The sequence below is a fragment of the Oncorhynchus gorbuscha genome, linkage group LG15, assembly GCF_021184085.1.
Source record: "Oncorhynchus gorbuscha isolate QuinsamMale2020 ecotype Even-year linkage group LG15, OgorEven_v1.0, whole genome shotgun sequence".
NCBI classification, from domain to species: domain Eukaryota; kingdom Metazoa; phylum Chordata; class Actinopteri; order Salmoniformes; family Salmonidae; genus Oncorhynchus; species Oncorhynchus gorbuscha.
Window position 1 is genome coordinate 1,371,185 of NC_060187.1, and position 19,931 is coordinate 1,391,115.

Sequence of the window (19,931 nt, forward strand, 5' to 3'; positions counted from 1 at the left end):
GGCTACCATTCGACACGCTCCCATATACTGCTCTCTCTCTGATATCTCCCATATACTGCTCTCTCTCTGATATCTCCCATATACTACTCTCTCTCTGATATCTCCCATATACTGCTCTCTCTCTGATATCTCCCATATACTGCTCTCTCTCTGATATCTCCCATATACTGCTCTCTCTCTGATATCTCCCATATACTACTCTCTCTCTGATATCTCCCATATACTGCTCTCTCTCTGATATCTCCCATATACTGCTCTCTCTCTGATATCTCCCATATACTGCTCTGATATCTCCCATATACTGCTCTCTCTCTGATATCTCCCATATACTACTCTCTCTCTGATATCTCCCATATACTGCTCTCTCTCTGATATCTCCCATATACTGCTCTGATATCTCCCATATACTGCTCTCTCTCTGATATCTCCCATATACTGCTCTCTCTCTGATATCTCCCATATACTGCTCTGATATCTCCCATATACTGCTCTCTCTCTGATATCTCCCATATACTGCTCTCTCTCTCTCTGATATCTCCCATATACTGCTCTGATATCTCCCATATACTGCTCTCTCTCTGATATCTCCCATATACTGCTCTCTCTCTCTCTGATATCTCCCATATACTGCTCTGATATCGCCCATATACTGCTCTCTCTCTGATATCTCCCATATACTGCTCTCTCTCTCTCTGATATCTCCCATATACTGCTCTGATATCTCCCATATACTGCTCTCTCTCTGATATCTCCCATATACTGCTCTCTCTCTGATATCTCCCATACACTGCTCTCTCTCTGATATATCCCATATACTGCTCTCTCTCTGATATCTCCCATATACTGCTCTCTCTCTGATATATCCCATATACTGCTCTCTCTCTGATATATCCCATATACTGCTCTCTCTCTGATATCTCCCATACACTGCTCTCTCTCTGATATCTCCCATATACTGCTCTCTCTCTGATATCTCCCATATACTGCTCTCTCTCTGATATCTCCCATATACTGCTCTGATATCTCCCATATACTGCTCTCTCTCTGATATCTCCCATATACTGCTCTCTCTCTGATATCTCCCATATACTGCTCTCTCTCTGATATTCGACACCCTCCCATACACTGCTCTCTCTCTGATATCTCCCATACACTGCTCTCTCTCTGTAGTTCGTGTTGGAGTCCAGTGCCGCCAAGGCTGTAGTGGAATTAATAAAACGCCTCAGAATTACCTCAGTGGTGCTCAGTCTGTCGCCAGCCTCAGCTTGCCACTCGCTAAGATCTTTGGTCTTAGTTCTCTACCTTCCCACGATGCTTCATTCTTCTCTGTCTACCCACCTTTAATAAGCTGCTGTAGATCAGAGGTCATTCACCAGCCCCCCCCCCGCTACTCTCTACCTCACCCTCAGTGATGTGAAATCATCCGCAGTTCTGTGTACGGCCGTGCCCAAAAATATACACTATGCCCTATATAGTGCACTACCAGGGCCTGGTTCAAAGTAGTGCACTATTTAGGGAACAGCTTACCATTTGGGACGCACACGAGTTGAAAGGATTCCACTTAGCTGAGCAGGAGAGAGAGATTTTCTGAGTTCACCGAGAGACACATTATACTTGAAGTCAGTCAGGTGCTGCTCTCATGCAGACCAGGCCTGGCTAGAGTCCTGGCTATAGTCCTGGCTATAGTCCTGGTTATAGTCCTGGCTTCAGTCCTGGTTATAGTCCTGGTTATAGTCCTGGCTATAGTCCTGGCTATAGTCCTGGTTATAGTCCTGGTTATAGTCCTGGCTACAGTCCTGGTTATAGTCCTGGTTATAGTCCTGGCTACAGTCCTGGTTATAGTTCTGGTTACAGGCTGGCTATAGTCCTGGTTACTGTCCTGGTTACAGGCTGGCTATAGTCCTGGTTACAGGCTGGCTACAGTCCTGGTTATAGTCCTGGTTATAGTCCTGGTTACAGGCTGGCTACAGTCCTGGTTATAGTCCTGGCTATAGTCCTGGTTACAGGCTGGCTACAGTCCTGGCTACAGTCCTGGCTATAGTCCTGGCTATAGTCCTGGCTATAGTCCTGGCTATAGTCCTGGCTATAGTCCTGGCTATAGTCCTGGCTACAGTCCTGGTCATAGTCCTGGTTATAGTCCTGGCTATAGTCCTGGCTATAGTCCTGGTTATAGTCCTGGTTATAGTCCTGGCTACAGTCCTGGTTATAGTCCTGGCTATAGTCCTGGCTATAGTCCTGGTTATAGTCCTGGTTATAGTCCTGGCTACAGTCCTGGCTATAGTCCTGGCTATAGTCCTGGCTATAGTCCTGGCTATAGTCCTGGTTATAGTCCTGGCTACAGTCCTGGTCATAGTCCTGGTTATAGTCCTGGCTATAGTCCTGGCTATAGTCCTGGTTATAGTCCTGGCTATAGTCCTGGCTATAGTCCTGGTTATAGTCCTGGCTACAGTCCTGGTTATAGTCCTGGTTATAGTCCTGGCTACAGTCCTGGTTATAGTCCTGGTTATAGTTCTGGTTACAGGCTGGCTATAGTCCTGGTTACAGTCCTGGTTACAGGCTGGCTATAGTCCTGGCTACAGTCCTGGTTATAGTCCTGGTTATAGTCCTGGTTACAGGCTGGCTACAGTCCTGGTTATAGTCCTGGTTATAGTCCTGGTTACAGGCTGGCTACAGTCCTGGTTATAGTCCTGGCTATAGTCCTGGTTACAGGCTGGCTACAGTCCTGGCTATAGTCCTGGCCATAGTCCTGGTTATACAGTCCTGGCTATAGTCCTGGCTATAGTCCTGGCTATAGTCCTGCCTACAGTCCTGGTTATAGTCCTGGCTATAGTCCTGGCTATAGTCCTGGTTATAGTCCTGGCTACAGTCCTGGCCATAGTCCTGGCTATAGTCCTAGCTATGGTCCTGGCTATAGTCCTGGTTATAGTCCTGGCTATAGTCCTGATTACAGTCCTGGCTATAGTCCTGGCTATAATCCTGGCTATAGTCCTGGTTATAGGCCTGGCTATAGTCCTGGTTACAGTCCTGGTTGCAGTCCTGGCTATAATCCTGGCTATAATCCTGGCTATAGTCCTGGTTACAGGCTGGCTATAGTCCTGGTTATAGTCCTGGCTATAGTCCTGGTTATGGTCCTGGTTATAGTCCTGGCTACAGGCTGGCTACAGTCCTGGTTACAGGCTGGCTACAGTCCTGGTTACAGTCCTGGCTATAGTCCTTGCTATAGTCCTGGCTATAGTCCTGGCTATAGTCCTGGCTATAGTCCTGCCTACAGTCCTGGTTATAGTCCTGGCTATAGTCCTGGCTATAGTCCTGGCTATAGTCCTGGTTACAGTCCTGGCTATAGTCCTGGTTACAGTCCTGGCTATAATCCTGGCTATAGTCCTGGCTACAGTCCTGGCTATAGTCCTGGCTATAGTCCTGGCTACAGTCCTGGCTATAGTCCTGGCTACAGTCCTGGCTATAGTCCTGGCTACAGTCCTGGTTATAGTCCTGGTTATAGTCCTGGCTACAGTCCTGGCTATAGTCCTGGCTATAGTCCTAGCTATGGTCCTGGCTATAGTCCTGGTTATAGTCCTGGCTATAGTCCTGGTTATAGTCCTGGTTATAGTCCTGGCTATAATCCTGGCTATAGTCCTGGTTATAGGCCTGGCTATAGTCCTGGTTACAGTCCTGGTTGCAGTCCTGGCTATAGTCCTGGCTATAATCCTGGCTATAATCCTGGCTATAGTCCTGGCTATAGTCCTGGTTACAGGCTGGCTATAGTCCTGGTTATAGTCCTGGCTATAGTCCTGGTTATGGTCCTGGTTATATTCCTGGCTACAGGCTGGCTACAGTCCTGGTTACAGGCTGGCTATAATCCTGGCTATAGTCCTGGCTATAGTCCTGGTTACAGTCCTGGCTACAGTCCTGGTTACAGGCTGGCTATATTCCTGGCTATAGTCCTGGTTACAGTCCAGACTACAGTCCTGGCAAAAGTCCTGGTTACAGTCCTGGGGAGTGTCCTGGTTACAGTCCTGGCTATAGTCCTGGCTATAGTCCTGGCTATAGTCCAGACTACAGTCCTGGCTATAGTCCTAGCTACAGTCAGATATACAGTATGTAAGGTACATCACCAGATATACAGTATGTAAGGTACATCATCAGATATACAGTATGTAGGGTACATTAGATATACAGTACGTAGGGTACATCATCAGATATACAGTATGTAGGGTACATCAGATATACAGTACGTAGGGTACATCATCAGATATACAGTACGTAGGGTACATCATCAGATATACAGTATGTAGGGAACATCAACAGATATACAGTATGTAGGGTACATCAGATATACAGTATGTAGGGTACATCATCAGATATACAGTATGTAGGGTACATCATCAGATATACAGTACGTAGGGTACATCAGATATACAGTATGTAGGGTACATCATCAGATATACAGTATGTAGGGTACATCATCAGATATACAGTACGTAGGGTACATTAGATATACAGTACGTAGGGTACATCATCAGATATACAGTATGTAGGGTACATCAGATATACAGTATGTAGGGTACATCATCAGATATACAGTATGTAGGGTACATCATCAGATATACAGTATGTAGGGTACATCATCAGATATACAGTATGTAGGGTACATCAGATATACAGTACGTAGGGTACATCATCAGATATACAGTATGTAGGGTACATCATCAGATATACAGTATGTAGGGTACATCATCAGATATACAGTACGTAGGGTACATCATCAGATATACAGTACGTAGGGTACATCATCAGATATACAGTACGTAGGGTACATCATCAGATATACAGTATGTAGGGTACATCATCAGATATACAGTATGTAGGGTACATCAGATATACAGTATGTAGGGTACATCATCAGATATACAGTATGTAGGGTACATCATCAGATATACAGTATGTAGGGTACATCATCAGATATACAGTATGTAGGGTACATCATCAGATATACAGTACGTAGGGTACATCATCAGATATACAGTATGTAGGGTACATCATCAGATATACAGTACGTAGGGTACATCATTAGATATACAGTACATAGGGTACATCAGATATACAGTATGTAGGGTACATCATTAGATATACAGTACATAGGGTACATCACCAGATATACAGTATGTAGGGTACATCATCAGATATACAGTATGTAGGGTACATCATCAGATATACAGTATGTAGGGTACATCATCAGATATACAGTATGTAGGGTACATCATCAGATATACAGTATGTAGGGTACATCATCAGATATACAGTATGTAGGGTACATCATCAGATATACAGTATGTAGGGTACATCATCAGATATACAGTATGTAGGGTACATCAGATATACAGTACGTAGGGTACATCATCAGATATACAGTATGTAGGGTACATCATCAGATATACAGTATGTAGGGTACATCATCAGATATACAGTATGTAGGGTACATCATCAGATATACAGTACGTAGGGTACATAATCAGATATACAGTATGTAGGGTACATCATCAGATATACAGTATGTAGGGTACATCATCAGATATACAGTACGTAGGGTACATCATCAGATATACAGTATGTAGGGTACATCAGATATACAGTATGTAGGGTACATCAGATATACAGTATGTAGGGTACATCATCAGATATACAGTATGTAGGGTACATCATCAGATATACAGTATGTAGGGTACATCAGATATACAGTATGTAGGGTACATCATCAGATATACAGTATGTAGGGTACATCATCAGATATACAGTATGTAGGGTACATCAGATATACAGTATGTAGGGTACATCAACAACAATGAGACAACCTACAGGGAGGAGGTGAGGGCTCTCGGAGGGTGGTGTCAGGAAAATAACTCAATGTCAACAAAACAAAGGAGATGATCGTGGACTTCAGGAAACAGCAGAGGGAGCAACCCACGATCCACATCGATGGGACAGCAGTGAAGGTGGAAAGTTTGAAGTTCCTCAGCATACACATCACAGACAAACTGAATTGGTCCACCCACACAGACTGTGGTGAAAAAGGTGCAACAACACCTTTTCAACCTCAGGAGGCTGAAGAAATTCGGCTTGTCACCAAAAGCACTCACAAACTTCTACAGATGCACAATCGAGGGCATCCTGGCGGGCTGTATCACCGCCTGGTATGGCAACTGCTCCGCCCTCAACCGTAAGGCCGTAAGCAACTTTAAACAATGCTACTTAATATAATGTTTACACACCCTACATTACTCACATTACTCATATCATATGTATATACTGTACTCTATACCATCTACTGCATCTTTATGTAATGAATGTATCCCTAGCCACTTTAAACAATGCCACTTTATATAATGTTTACATATCCTACATTACTCATCTCATATGTATATACTGTACTCTATACCATCTACTGCATCTTGCCTATGCCGTTCTGTACCATCACTCATTCCTACATCTTTATGTACATATTCTTTATCCCCTTACACTTGTGTCTATAAGGTAGTAGTTTTGGAATTGTTAGGTTAGATTACTCGTTGGTTATCACTGCATTGTCGGAACTAGAAGCACAAGCATTTCGCTACATTCGCATTAACATCTGCTAACCATGTGTATGTGTGATATGAATTTTATTTAATTAGAATGACTTGAAACTGGACAAAATATGAACGCAACATTTAAAGTGTTTGTCCCACGTTTTATGCGCTGAAATAAAATATCCCAGAAGTGTTCCATACGCATCTCTCTCAAATGATGTCCACACGTGTGTTTACATCCCTGTTAGTGAGCATTTCTGCTTTGCCCAGATAATCCATCCACCTGACAGGTGTGACATATCAAGAAGATAATCCATCCACCTGACAGGTGTGACATATCAAGATAATCCATCCACCTGACAGGTGTGACATATCAAGAAGATAATCCATCCACCTGACAGGTGTGACATATCATGAAGATAATCCATCCACCTGACAGGTGTGACATATCAAGATAATCCATCCACCTGACAGGTGTGACATATCAAGAAGATAATCCATCCACCAGGTGTGGCATATCAAGAAGATAATCCATCCACCTGACAGGTGTGACATATCAAGATAATCCACCCACATGACAGGTGTGGTATATCAAGAAGATAATCCATCCACCTGACAGGTGTGGCATATCAAGATAATCCATCCACTTGACAGGTGTGGTATATCAAGAAGATAATCCATCCACCTGACAGGTGTGGTATATCAAGATAATCCATCCACCTGACAGGTGTGGCATATCAAGATAATCCATCCACCTGACAGGTGTGGCATATCAAGATAATCCATCCACCTGACAGGTGTGGCATATCAAGATAATCCATCCACCTGACAGGTGTGGCATATCAAGATAATCCATCCACCTGACAGGTGTGACATATCAAGAAGATAATCCATCCACCTGACAGGTGTGGTATATCAAGAAGATAATCCATCCACCAGGTGTGACATATCAAGATAATCCATCCACCTGACAGGTGTGACATATCAAGAAGATAATCCATCCACCAGGTGTGGCATATCAAGAAGATAATCCATCCACCTGACAGGTGTGGCATATCAAGAAGATAATCCATCCACCTGACAGGTGTGACATATCAAGATAATCCATCCACCTGACAGGTGTGACATATCAAGATAATCCATCCACTTGACAGGTGTGGTATATCAAGATAATCCATCCACTTGACAGGTGTGGTATATCAAGAAGATAATCCATCCACCTGACAGGTGTGGTATATCAAGAAGATAATCCATCCACCTGACAGGTGTGGCATATCAAGATAATCCATCCACTTGACAGGTGTGGTATATCAAGATAATTCATCCACTTGACAGGTGTGGTATATCAAGATAATTCATCCACTTGACAGGTGTGGTATATCAAGAAGATAATCCATCCACCAGGTGTGACATATCAAGATAATCCATCCACCTGACAGGTGTGGTATATCAAGAAGATAATCCATCCACCTGACAGGTGTGGCATATCAAGATAATCCATCCACTTGACAGGTGTGGTATATCAAGAAGATAATCCATCCACCTGACAGGTGTGGTATATCAAGATAATCCATCCACCTGACAGGTGTGGCATATCAAGATAATCCATCCACCTGACAGGTGTGGCATATCAAGATAATCCATCCACCTGACAGGTGTGGCATATCAAGATAATCCATCCACCTGACAGGTGTGGCATATCAAGATAATCCATCCACCTGACAGGTGTGACATATCAAGAAGATAATCCATCCACCAGGTGTGACATATCAAGATAATCCATCCACCTGACAGGTGTGGCATATCAAGATAATCCATCCACTTGACAGGTGTGACATATCAAGAAGATAATCCATCCACCTGACAGGTGTGACATATCAAGAAGATAATCCATCCACCAGGTGTGACATATCAAGATAATCCATCCACCTGACAGGTGTGGCATATCAAGATAATCCATCCACTTGACAGGTGTGGTATATCAAGAAGATAATCCATCCACCTGACAGGTGTGACATATCATGAAGATAATCCATCCACCTGACAGGTGTGACATATCAAGAAGATAATCCATCCACTTGACAGGTGTGACATATCAAGAAGATAATCCATCCACCGGACAGGTGTGGTATATCAAGAAGATAATCCATCCACCTGACAGGTGTGACATATCAAGAAGATAATCCATCCACCTGACAGGTGTGGCATATCAAGAAGATAATCCATCCACTTGACAGGTGTGGTATATAATCAAGATAATCCATCCACCGGACAGGTGTGACATATCATGAAGATAATCCATCCACTTGACAGGTGTGACATATCATGAAGATAATCCATCCACTTGACAGGTGTGACATATCATGAAGCTGATTCAACAGCATGGTGGTGAATAAGTCGTCCCAACGTTGTTTTTGAGAATTTAGCATTATGTCCAACCGTCTTCATAACTAATCAATGGCAATTTGAATGCGCAGGGTTACCGTGATGGGATCCTGAGGTCCAGTGTCGTGCCCTTCGTCCTGTGCCATCACCTCATTTCAGCATTACAATGCACTGCCCCATGTCACAATGACCTGTACACCATTCCTGGAAGCTGAACATGTCCCAGTTCTTCCATGGCCTGAATACTCAACAGACATGTCACCCATTGAGCATGTTTGGGATGCTCTGGATTGACATGTACGACAGCGTGTTCCAGTTCCTGACAATATCCAATAACTCCACACAGCCATTGAAGAGGAGTGGGACAACATTCCACAGGCCACAATCAACAGCCTATCAACTCTAATGCGAAGGAGATGCATGAGTCAAATTTTGGTAACAGTGTTATCAGAACCTGAGACTGAAGCTGGTACAGTGTTATCAGAACCTGAGACTGAAGCTGTAGCAGTGTTATCACAACACTTACCAGCCCAGGACCCTTACCAGCCCAGGCTCCTTACCAGCCCAGGACCCTTACCAGCCCAGGTTCCTTACCAGCCCAGGTTCCTTACCAGCCCAGGTTCCTTACCAGCCCAGGACCCTTACCAGCCCAGGTTCCTTACCAGCCCTGGTTCCTTACCAGCCCAGAACGCAACACCCACCTCTCCTCCCCACGCCCACTTCCACACCCCACACCAGCTCCCAGCACTATAACCCAGCCTCACTCCCACCGCCCAGCCCCCTGCACAGTAACCCAGGCTCCAGCACTATAACCCAGCCCCACTCCCACCTCCCAGCCCCCTGCACAGTAACCCAGGTTCCAGCACTATAACCCAGCCCCACTCCCACCTCCCAGCCCCCAGCACTATAACCCAGCCCCACTCCCACCTCCCAGCACTATAACCCAGCCCCACTCCCACCTCCCAGCCCCCAGCACTATAACCCAACCCCACTCCCACCTCCCAGCCCCTGCACAGTAACCCAGCCCCACTCCCACCTCCCAGCCCCTGCACAGTAACCCAGCCCCACTCCCACCTCTCAGCCCCCTGCACAGTAACCCAGCCCCACTCCCACCTCCCTGCACAGTAACCCAGCCCCACTCCCACCTCCCAGGCCCCTGCACAGTAACCCAGCCCCACTCCCACCTCCCAGCCCCCTGCACAGTAACCCAGCCCCACTCCCACCTCCCAGCCCCTGCACAGTAACCCATCCCCACTCCCACCTCCCAGCCCCCTGCACAGTAACCCAGCCCCACTCCCACCTCCCAGCCCCCTGCACAGTAACCCAGCCCCACTCCCACCTCCCAGCCCCCTGCACAGTAACCCAGCCCCACTCCCACCTTTGTGCGTGCGTGCGTACATCCATCCGTGTACAAGCCTACACCAGCCAAACCCGGCCAAACCCGGACAACGTTGGACCAATTGTGCGCCGCCCTATGGGACTCCCAATCACAGATTCGAACCAGGGTGTCTGTAGTAACGCCTCTAGCACTGAGATGCAGTGCCTTTGACCGCTGTACCACCCGGGAGCCCATGTGATGTTCTCCTCTACACCCTGGCATGCAGGCAGCAGCCATTAGACCAGAGACCCTGGCTTGTGGCCCAAAAGGCACCCTATTCCCTATATAGAGCCCTATGGGCCCTAGTCAATTGTAGTGTACTATATAAGGTATTGGGTGCCATTAGGGACACAGTCCTTGTGCCTGCTGGACATCCTCCCTGCATGCCTGGGTCTGTGTGTGTGATGTCAGAGCTGTAGTTGTGCAGAGCAGGTGACTGCAGCAACTCAGTGGGAGTCTTTGTTTCTGCAGCTCTGACAACTCTGTGGTATGTACCCAAAGAGATGCTTCACCACACAGTTAAGGCATAGATACTGTATCATTCTTATGGTTGAACAATTCTGCCAACTTTTCCAAAATTCAAAGGTTTTCCAGAAATCCCAGTTGGTATATTCCTGGAATAAATTAGGGGAATAAGCAAGAAATCCAGTAATCCTCTTTCTACGATTTTTTTCAAAACCTGTGATTTTTTTGAAAGTTTCCAGAACTGCACAACCCTAGATAACAGCTAGATAACAGCTAGATAACAGCTAGATAACAGCTGTTTGGTAATATATAGATGATGTCTCTATTTCATACAGAGGGTGAATTAGATTTGTTGTAGACCAAAACGTATTGCCTGAGAAGCCAAAAGTAATTAGTTGTTGGAAGTTTTAACAGATGTCTTTAGGCCTCGAGCTCTGTTAGTCTGGTTGACTGAGTTTTTAGTCACGGATGTCAGGATATGCCAACCCTGGTCTGACCCTGTAGTTCTGAGCAACACACAGGGTTAATATGCTGGGCTGATGTCATGTCTCCGCTCTGCGGGAACTTCCCCAATCAACTTCATGGCCTTCTTTCTAGGTATATGGGTTTTGTGAAAACTTATCTAGAAGCTTTTTAGTCTCTGACCTGTGTGCTTTGAGGAGGTTTGGGTTAGTTAGGCTGTGTTGATCATAGGGTGGGTCTTTAATGGCACCCTGTAGAGCCCTATGAGCTCTGATCAAAGGTAGTGCACTATATAGGGAATAGGGTGCTAGCCCTGGTCAGAGGTAGTGCACTATATAGGGAATAGGGTGCTAGCCCTGGTCAGAGGTAGTGCACTATATAGGGAATAGGGTGCTAGCCCTGGTCAGAGGTAGTGCACTATATAGGGAATAGGGTGCCAGCCCTGGTCAGAGGTAGTGCACTATATAGGGAATAGGGTGCTAGCCCTGGTCAGAGGTAGTGCACTATATAGGGGATAGGGTGCCAGCCCTGGTCAGAGGTAGTGCATATATAGGGAATAGGGTGCTAGCCCTGGTCAGAGGTAGTGCACTATATAGGGAATAGGGTGCTGGCCCTGGTCAGAGGTAGTGCACTATATAGGGAATAGGGTGCCAGCCCTGGTCAGAGGTAGTGCACTATATAGGGAATAGGGTGCTAGCCCTGGTCAGAGGTAGTGCACTATATAGGGAATAGGGTGCCAGCCCTGGTCAGAGGTAGTGCACTATATAGGGAGTAGGGTGCTAGCCCTGGTCAGAGGTAGTGCACTATATAGGGAATAGGGTGCTAGCCCTGGTCAGAGGTAGTGCACTATATAGGGAATAGGGTGCTAGCCCTGGTCAGAGGTAGTGCACTATATAGGGAATAGGGTGCTAGCCCTGGTCAGAGGTAGTGCATTATATAGGGGATAGGATGCCATTTGGGATGCAGCTACTGGCTGGGGTGAGACAAGGTTAGATGACGTAAACTGATGAGACGAGGTTAGATGAGGTAAAATAACGAGGCAAGGTTAGATGACGTAAAATGATGAGACGAGGTTAGATGATGTAAAATAACGAGGCAAGGTTAGATGATGTAAAATGATGAGACGAGGTTAGATGATGTAAAATGATGAGATGAGGTAAGATGACGTAAAATGATGAGACGAGGTTAGATGACGTAAAAGTCAAGGCCACATGTCGGTTAATGGTCCAAACAGACCAGTCTAGGAAAGAGAATTAAGATGGGTATCTCTGGTTATCTGGACATGAAATGCTCACTGCAAGGACAGAGAGAAGGACACAGAGAGAATGTTTCACTTTTAATTTGTTGTTGTTCTCATTAATATACAGTATTTCCACACAAATAGTAAGAAAGGGTTGGGTTTTAGTCAGACCAACTGCCAGGCAGTTGATGGTTGACTGTTTAAGCCAAATACACAGCCACATTCAGGCCTGTAAAATGCCTCCCTCCCAATACTGAACAGTCAAGGCACTGAACTAGTAACTTGCGTATTAACTGTATGTGGATCACACTTCATGGAAATGTGATTGATATTAGACAAACATTTGAACTATGTGGTTTGGCAATGCATTTCTTAGTATTAGGGGACTTAGTTCTAATATCTCTACTAGAGGGGAGAGGTGTGGGTAGGGAGTAACGAACGAGAGGAGGGGAGGAATGAGGAGGGGTGTGGGTAGGGAGTAACGAACGAGAGGAGGGGAGGAATGAGGAGGGGTGTGGGTAGGGAGTAACTCCGAGAGGAGGGAGGGAGGGAGTAACCAATGTGGGGTGAGGATGGAGGGAGGGAGGGATGGAGGGGGAGGGAGGGGACCCTTCAGAGGAGCCTTTCCCTTCTACTTTCCTCCTCTTCTCCTCCTGGACTAGGAGAGATAGCAGCTCCTCCTCTTCTCCTCCTGGACTAGGAGAGATAGCACCTCCTCCTCTTCTCCTCCTGGACTAGGGGAGATAGCACCTCCTCCTCTTCTCCTCCTGGACTAGGGGAGAAAGCACCTCCTCCTCTTCTCCTCCTGGACTAGGAAAGATAGCAGCTCCTCCTCCTCTCCTCCTTGACTAGGAAAGATAGCAGCTCCACCTCTTCTCCTCCTGGACTAGGAAAGATAGCACCTCCTCCTCTTCTCCTCCTGGACTAGGAAAGATAGCAGCTCCTCCTCTTCTCCTCCTGGACTAGGAAAGATAGCAGCTCCACCTCTTCTCCTCCTGGACTAGGAAAGATAGCAGCTCCTCCTCCTCTCCTCCTGGACTAGGAAAGATAGCAGCTCCACCTCTTCTCCTCCTGGACGAGGAAAGATAGCAGCTCCTCCTCCTCTCCTCCTGGACGAGGAAAGATAGCAGCTCCTCCTCTTCTCCTCCTGGACTAGGAAAGATAGCAGCTCCACCTTTCCTTCTCGTTCCACCCAACCCTCCCAGTGGATAAGGAACAGAGCAGGACTGCTTATCTCAACACCAAGACAGAAACAACATCACTGAACTGGGGCTTTTTATGGGACAGTCCACATTTGTTGTTAGTTTCATCCTACCTATCATCAACACCATCATCCTACCTAAACAAACACCATCACTATCAACAGAATTGCGCCTCACAGCATACAATTTTAAAGGTAAGATTTTTTTTAAATAATAATGTTTTTGTCATTCCATATTTGTAATCCGTGTCCTGTATCAGGTGACCATTATCAAACAGTTTAGATGAGGTTTAAATGTTGAAATGTTTAAATGTTATATGCGTTCTAAAACCTTTAAAAAAACAGTAGTTGCGTATGCGTATTTTGTTACATGAATAAACAACTGAACATTACTATAAATTCAATCTTTAATATATTGTGTTTAGAAACATTAACATTGCTTACTATGTTTTGTAATTGTAGTGAGAGTCAATGAACACAGTCATCACTGAGTTGTGTTGTAGTGAGTTTAGGACTAGTAACTACAGTATAATACCGTGCCACTAAAGCCCAGCTTGGGAACCTTTCACTAATCTCTGACAATGGAGAAAGTGCCATTCATTGACAAACAGCAGTTAATTCACACATTCTGTATGGTTGATTAATCCACTGTCTCCGCAAATGATTTTCTATTTTAATTTAATACAATTTCATTGCTAGACAGTTTGCGATCATTGCGATCACTGCTTGATTTCTGAATGGTCTTAACCACAGGCACCAGGAACAGCGAAACTAATGCCCAGATACAACCAAACACCTGCATGGTGTGGTACTAGTAGATCTGTATGGGGTGGTTGTATGGTGTGGTACTAGTAGATCTGTATGGTGTGGTAGTATGGTGTGGTAGTATGGTGTGGTAGTATGGTGTGGTACTAGTAGATCTGTATGGGGTGGTAGTATGGTGTGGTACTAGTAGATCTGTATGGGGTGGTAGTATGGTGTGGTAGTATGGTGTGGTAGTATGGTGTGGTACTAGTAGATCTGTATGGGGTGGTAGTATGGTGTGATAGTATGGTGTGGTAGTAGTAGATCTGTATGGTGTGATAGTATGGTGTGGTAGTAGTAGATCTGTATGGTGTGGTAGTATGGTGTGGTAGTATGGTGTGGTACTAGTAGATCTGTATGGTGTGGTAGTATGGTGTGGTAGTATGGTGTGGTAGTATGGTGTGGTACTAGTAGATCTGTATGGGGTGGTAGTATGGTGTGGTAGTAGTAGATCTGTATGGTGTGGTAGTATGGTGTGGTAGTAGTAGATGTGTATGGTGTGGCAGTATGGTGTGGTAATATGGTGTGGTAGTAGTAGATCTGTATGGGGTGGTAGTATGGTGTGGTAGTATGGGGTGATAGTATGGTGTGGTAGTATGGTGTGGTAGTAGTAGATCTGTATGGGGTGGTAGTATGGTGTGATAGTATGGTGTGGTAGTAGTAGATCTGTATGGTGTGGTAGTATGGTGTGGTAGTAGTAGATCTGTATGGTGTGGTAGTATGGTGTGGTAGTATGGTGTGATAGTATGGTGTGGTAGTAGTAGATCTGTATGGTGTGGTAGTATGGTGTGGTAGTATGGTGTGGTACTAGTAGATCTGTATGGGGTGGTAGTATGGTGTGGTAGTAGTAGATCTGTATGGTGTGGTAGTATGGTGTGGTAGTAGTAGATCTGTATGGGGTGGTAGTATGGTGTGGTAGTATGGGGTGATAGTATGGTGTGGTAGTATGGTGTGGTACTAGTAGATCTGTATGGGGTGGTAGTATGGTGTGGTAGTATGGTGTGGTACTAGTAGATCTGTATGGTGTGGTAGTATGGGGTGGTAGTCTGGTGTGGTAGGCATATATCTGTATGGTGTGGTAGTATGGTGTGGTAGTATGGTGTGGTAGTATGGTGTGGTAGTATGGTGTGGTAGTATGGTGTGATAGTATGGTGTGGTAGTATGGTGTGGTAGTATGGTGTGGTACTAGTAGATCTGTATGGTGTGGTAGTATGGTGTGGTAGTATGGTGTGGTACTAGTAGATCTGTATGGGGTGGTAGTATGGGGTGGTAGTAGTAGATCTGTATGGGGTGGTAGTATGGTGTGATAGTATGGTGTGGTAGTAGTAGATCTGTATGGTGTGGTAGTATGGTGTGGTAGTATGGTGTGGTAGTATGGTGTGGTACTAGTAGATCTGTATGGGGTGGTAGTATGGGGTGATAGTATGGTGTGGTAGTATGGTGTGGTAGTATGGGGTGATAGTATGGTGTAGTAGTATGGTGTGGTAGTATGGTGTGGTAGTAGTAGATCTGTATGGTGTGGTAGTATGGTGTGGTAGTATGGTGTGGTAGTATGGTGTGGTAGTATGGTGTGGTACTAGTAGATCTGTATGGGGTGGTAGTATGGTGTGATAGTATGGTGTGGTAGTAGTAGATCTGTATGGGGTGGTAGTATGGTGTGGTAGTAGTAGATCTGTATGTGGTGGTAGTATGGTGTGGTAGTATGGTGTGGTACTAGTAGATCTGTATGGTGTGGTAGTATGGGGTGATAGTATGGTGTGGTAGTATGGTGTGGTAGTATGGGGTGATAGTATGGTGTGGTAGTATGGTGTGGTAGTATGGGGTGGTAGTATGGTGTGGTAGTATGGTGTGGTAGGCATATATCTGTATGGTGTGGTAGTAGTAGATCTGTATGGTGTGGTAGTATGGTGTGGTAGTAGTAGATCTGTATGGGGTGGTAGTATGGTGTGATAGTATGGTGTGGTAGTAGTAGATCTGTATGGTGTGGTAGTATGGTGTGGTAGTATGGTGTGGTAGTAGTAGATCTGTATGGGGTGGTAGTATGGTGTGGTAGTAGTAGATCTGTATGGGGTGGTAGTATGGTGTGGTAGTATGGTGTGGTAGTAGTAGATCTGTATGGTGTGGTAGTATGGTGTGGTAGTAGTAGATGTATGGTGTGGTAGTATGGTGTGGTACTATGGTGTGGTAGTAATAGTAGATATGTATGGTGTGGTAGTATGGTGTGGTAGTATGGTGTGGTAGTATGGTGTGGTAGTAGTATATCTGTATGGTGTGGTAGTATGGTGTGGTAGTAGTAGATCTGTATGGTGTGGTAGTAGTAGATCTGTATGGTGTGGTAGTAGTAGATATGTATGGTGTGGTAGTATGGTGTGGTAGTAGTAGATCTGTATGGTGTGGTAGTATGGTGTGGTAGTAGTAGATATGTATGGTGTGGTAGTATGGTGTGGTAGTATGGTGTGGTAGTATGGTGTGGTAGTAGTAGATATGTATGGTGTGGTAGTATGGTGTGGTACTATGGTGTGGTAGTAGTAGATATGTATGGTGTGGTAGTATGGTGTGGTAGTATGGTGTGGTAGTAGTAGATCTGTATGGTGTGGTAGTATGGTGTGGTACTATGGTGTGGTAGTAGTAGATATGTATGGTGTGGTAGTATGGTGTGGTAGTATGGTGTGGTAGTATGGTGTGGTAGTAGTAGATCTGTATGGTGTGGTAGTATGGTGTGGTAGTATGGTGTGAGATCTGTATGGGGTGGTAGTATGGTGTGGTAGTATGGTGTGGTAGTAGTAGATCTGTATGGTGTGGTATTATGGTGTGGTAGTAGTAGATCTGTATGGTGTGGTAGTATGGTGTGGTAGTATGGTGTGGTAGTATGGTGTGGTAGTAGTAGATCTGTATGGTGTGGTAGCATGGTGTGGTACTAGTAGATCTGTATGGTGTGGTAGTATGGTGTGGTACTAGTAGATCTGTATGGTGTGGTAGTAGTAGATCTGTATGGTGTGGTAGTATGGTGTGGTAGTATGGTGTGGTAGTATAATATATGTATGGTGTGGTAGTATGGTGTGGTAGTATGGTGTGGTAGTAGTAGATCTGTATGGTGTGGTAGTATGCTGTGGTAGTAGTAGATCTGTATGGTGTGGTAGTATGGTGTGGTACTAGTAGATCTGTATGGTGTGGTAGTAGTAGATCTGTATGGTGTGGTAGTATGGTGGTGTGGTAATAGTAGATCTGTATGGTGTGGTAGTATGGTGTGGTAGTAGTAGATCTGTATGGTGTGGTAGTATGGTGTGGTAGTATGGTGTGGTAGTAGTAGATCTGTATGGTGTGGTAGTATGGTGTGGTAGTAGATCTGTGTGGTAGTATGGTGTGGTAGTATGGTGTGGTAGTATGGTGTGGTAGTAGTAGATCTGTATGGTGTGGCAGTATGGTGTGGTAGTATGGTGTGGTAGTAGTATATCTGTATGGTGTGGTAGTGTGGTGTGGTAGTATGGTGTGGTAGTAGTATGATCTGTATGTGGTGGTAGTATGGTGTGATAGTATGGTGTGGTAGTAGTAGATCTGTATGGTGTGGTAGTATGGTGTGGTAGTAGTAGATCTGTATGTGGTGGTAGTATGGTGTGATAGTATGGTGTGGTAGTAGTAGATCTGTATGGTGTGGTAGTAGTAGATCTGTATGGTGTGGTAGTATGGTGTGGTACTAGTAGATCTGTATGTGGTGGTAGTATGGTGTGATAGTATGGTGTGGTAGTAGTAGATCTGTATGGTGTGGTAGTATGGTGTGGTAGTAGTAGATCTGTATGGTGTGGTAGTAGTAGATATGTATGGTGTGGTAGTATGGTGTGGTAGTATGGTGTGGTAATATGGTGTGGTAGTGTGGTGTGGTAGTAGTAGATCTGTATGGTGTGGTAGTATGCTGTGGTAGTATGGTGTGGTAGTATGGTGTGGTAGTAGTAGATCTGTATGGTGTGGTAGTATGGTGTGGTAGTAGATCTGTATGGTGTGGTAGTATGGTGTGGTAGTATGGTGTGGTAGTAGTAGATCTGTATGGGGTGTGGTAGTATGGTGTGGTAGTAGTAGATCTGTATGGTGTGGTAGTATGGTGTGGTACTAGTAGATCTGTATGGTGTGGTAGTATGGTGTGGTAGTATGGTGTGGTAGTATGGTGTGGCAGTATGGTGTGGTAGTATGGTGTGGTACTAGTAGATCTGTATGGTGTGGTAGTATGGTGTGGTAGTAGTAGATCTGTATGGTGTGGTAGTATGGTGTGGTAGTAGATCTGTATGGTGTGGTAGTATGGTGTGGTAGTATGGTGTGGTAGTATGGTGTGGTAGTAGTAGATCTGTATGGTGTGGTAGTATGGTGTGGTAGTATGGTGTGGTAGTAGTATATATGTATGGTGTGGTAGTGTGGTGTGGTAGTATGGTGTGGTGGTCGTGATCTGTATGTGGTGGTAGTATGGTGTGATAGTATGGTGTGGTAGTAGTAGATCTGTATGGTGTGGTAGTATGGTGTGGTAGTAGTAGATCTGTATGTGGTGGTAGTATGGTGTGATAGTATGGTGTGGTAGTAGTAGATCTGTATGGTGTGGTAGTAGTAGATCTGTATGGTGTGGTAGTATGGTGTGGTACTAGTAGATCTGTATGTGGTGGTAGTATGGTGTGATAGTATGGTGTGGTAGTAGTAGATCTGTATGGTGTGGTAGTATGGTGTGGTAGAAGGAGATCTGTATGGGGTGGTAGTATGGTGTGGTACTAGTAGATCTGTATGGGGTAGTAGTATGGTGTGGTACTAGTATATCTGTATGGTGTGGTAGTATGGTGTGGTACTAGTAGATCTGTATGGTGTGGTAGTAGTAGATCTGTATGGTGTGGTAGTATGGTGTGGTACTAGTAGATCTGTATGTTGTGGTAGTATGGTGTGGTACTAGTAGATCTGTATGGTAGGGTAGTATGGTGATCTGTATGGTGTGGTAGTATGGTGTGGTACTAGTAGATCTGTATGGTAGGGTAGTAGTATATATATGGGGTGTGGTAGTATCGTATGGTAGTATGGTGTGGTACTAGTAGATCGGTATGGGGTGGTAGTATAGTGTGATAATATGGTGTGGTAGTATAGTGTGATAGTATGGTGTGGTAGTATAGTGTGATAGTATGGTGTGGTAGTATAGTGTGATAGTATGGTGTGGTAGTATGGTGTGGTAGTAGTAGATCTGTATGGTGTGGTAGTAGTAGATCTGTATGGTGTGGTAGTATGGTGTGGTAGTAGGAGATCTGTATGGGGTGGTAGTAGTAGATATGTATGGTGTGGTAGTATGGTGTGGTAGTATGGTGTGGTAGTATGGTGTGGTAGTATGGTGTGGTAGTAGTAGATCTGTATGGTGTGGTAGTATGGTGTGGTAGTAGTATATCTGTATGGTGTGGTAGTATGGTGTGGTGC

General features: G+C 45.1%; 1 protein-coding gene across 1 annotated transcript in view; it reads left to right on the forward strand.

The window, feature by feature from the left end:
• Nucleotides 1-13,840: 13,840 nt before the first annotated feature.
• oca2 (oculocutaneous albinism II) overlaps nucleotides 13,841-19,931 on the forward strand; it is a 204,710-nt gene continuing 198,619 nt past the window's right edge. Inside the window, exon 1 of the mRNA XM_046299807.1 lies at nucleotides 13,841-13,889. The gene's annotated coding sequence lies outside the window, so the exon portion shown is untranslated. The remainder of the gene's footprint in view (nucleotides 13,890-19,931) is intronic.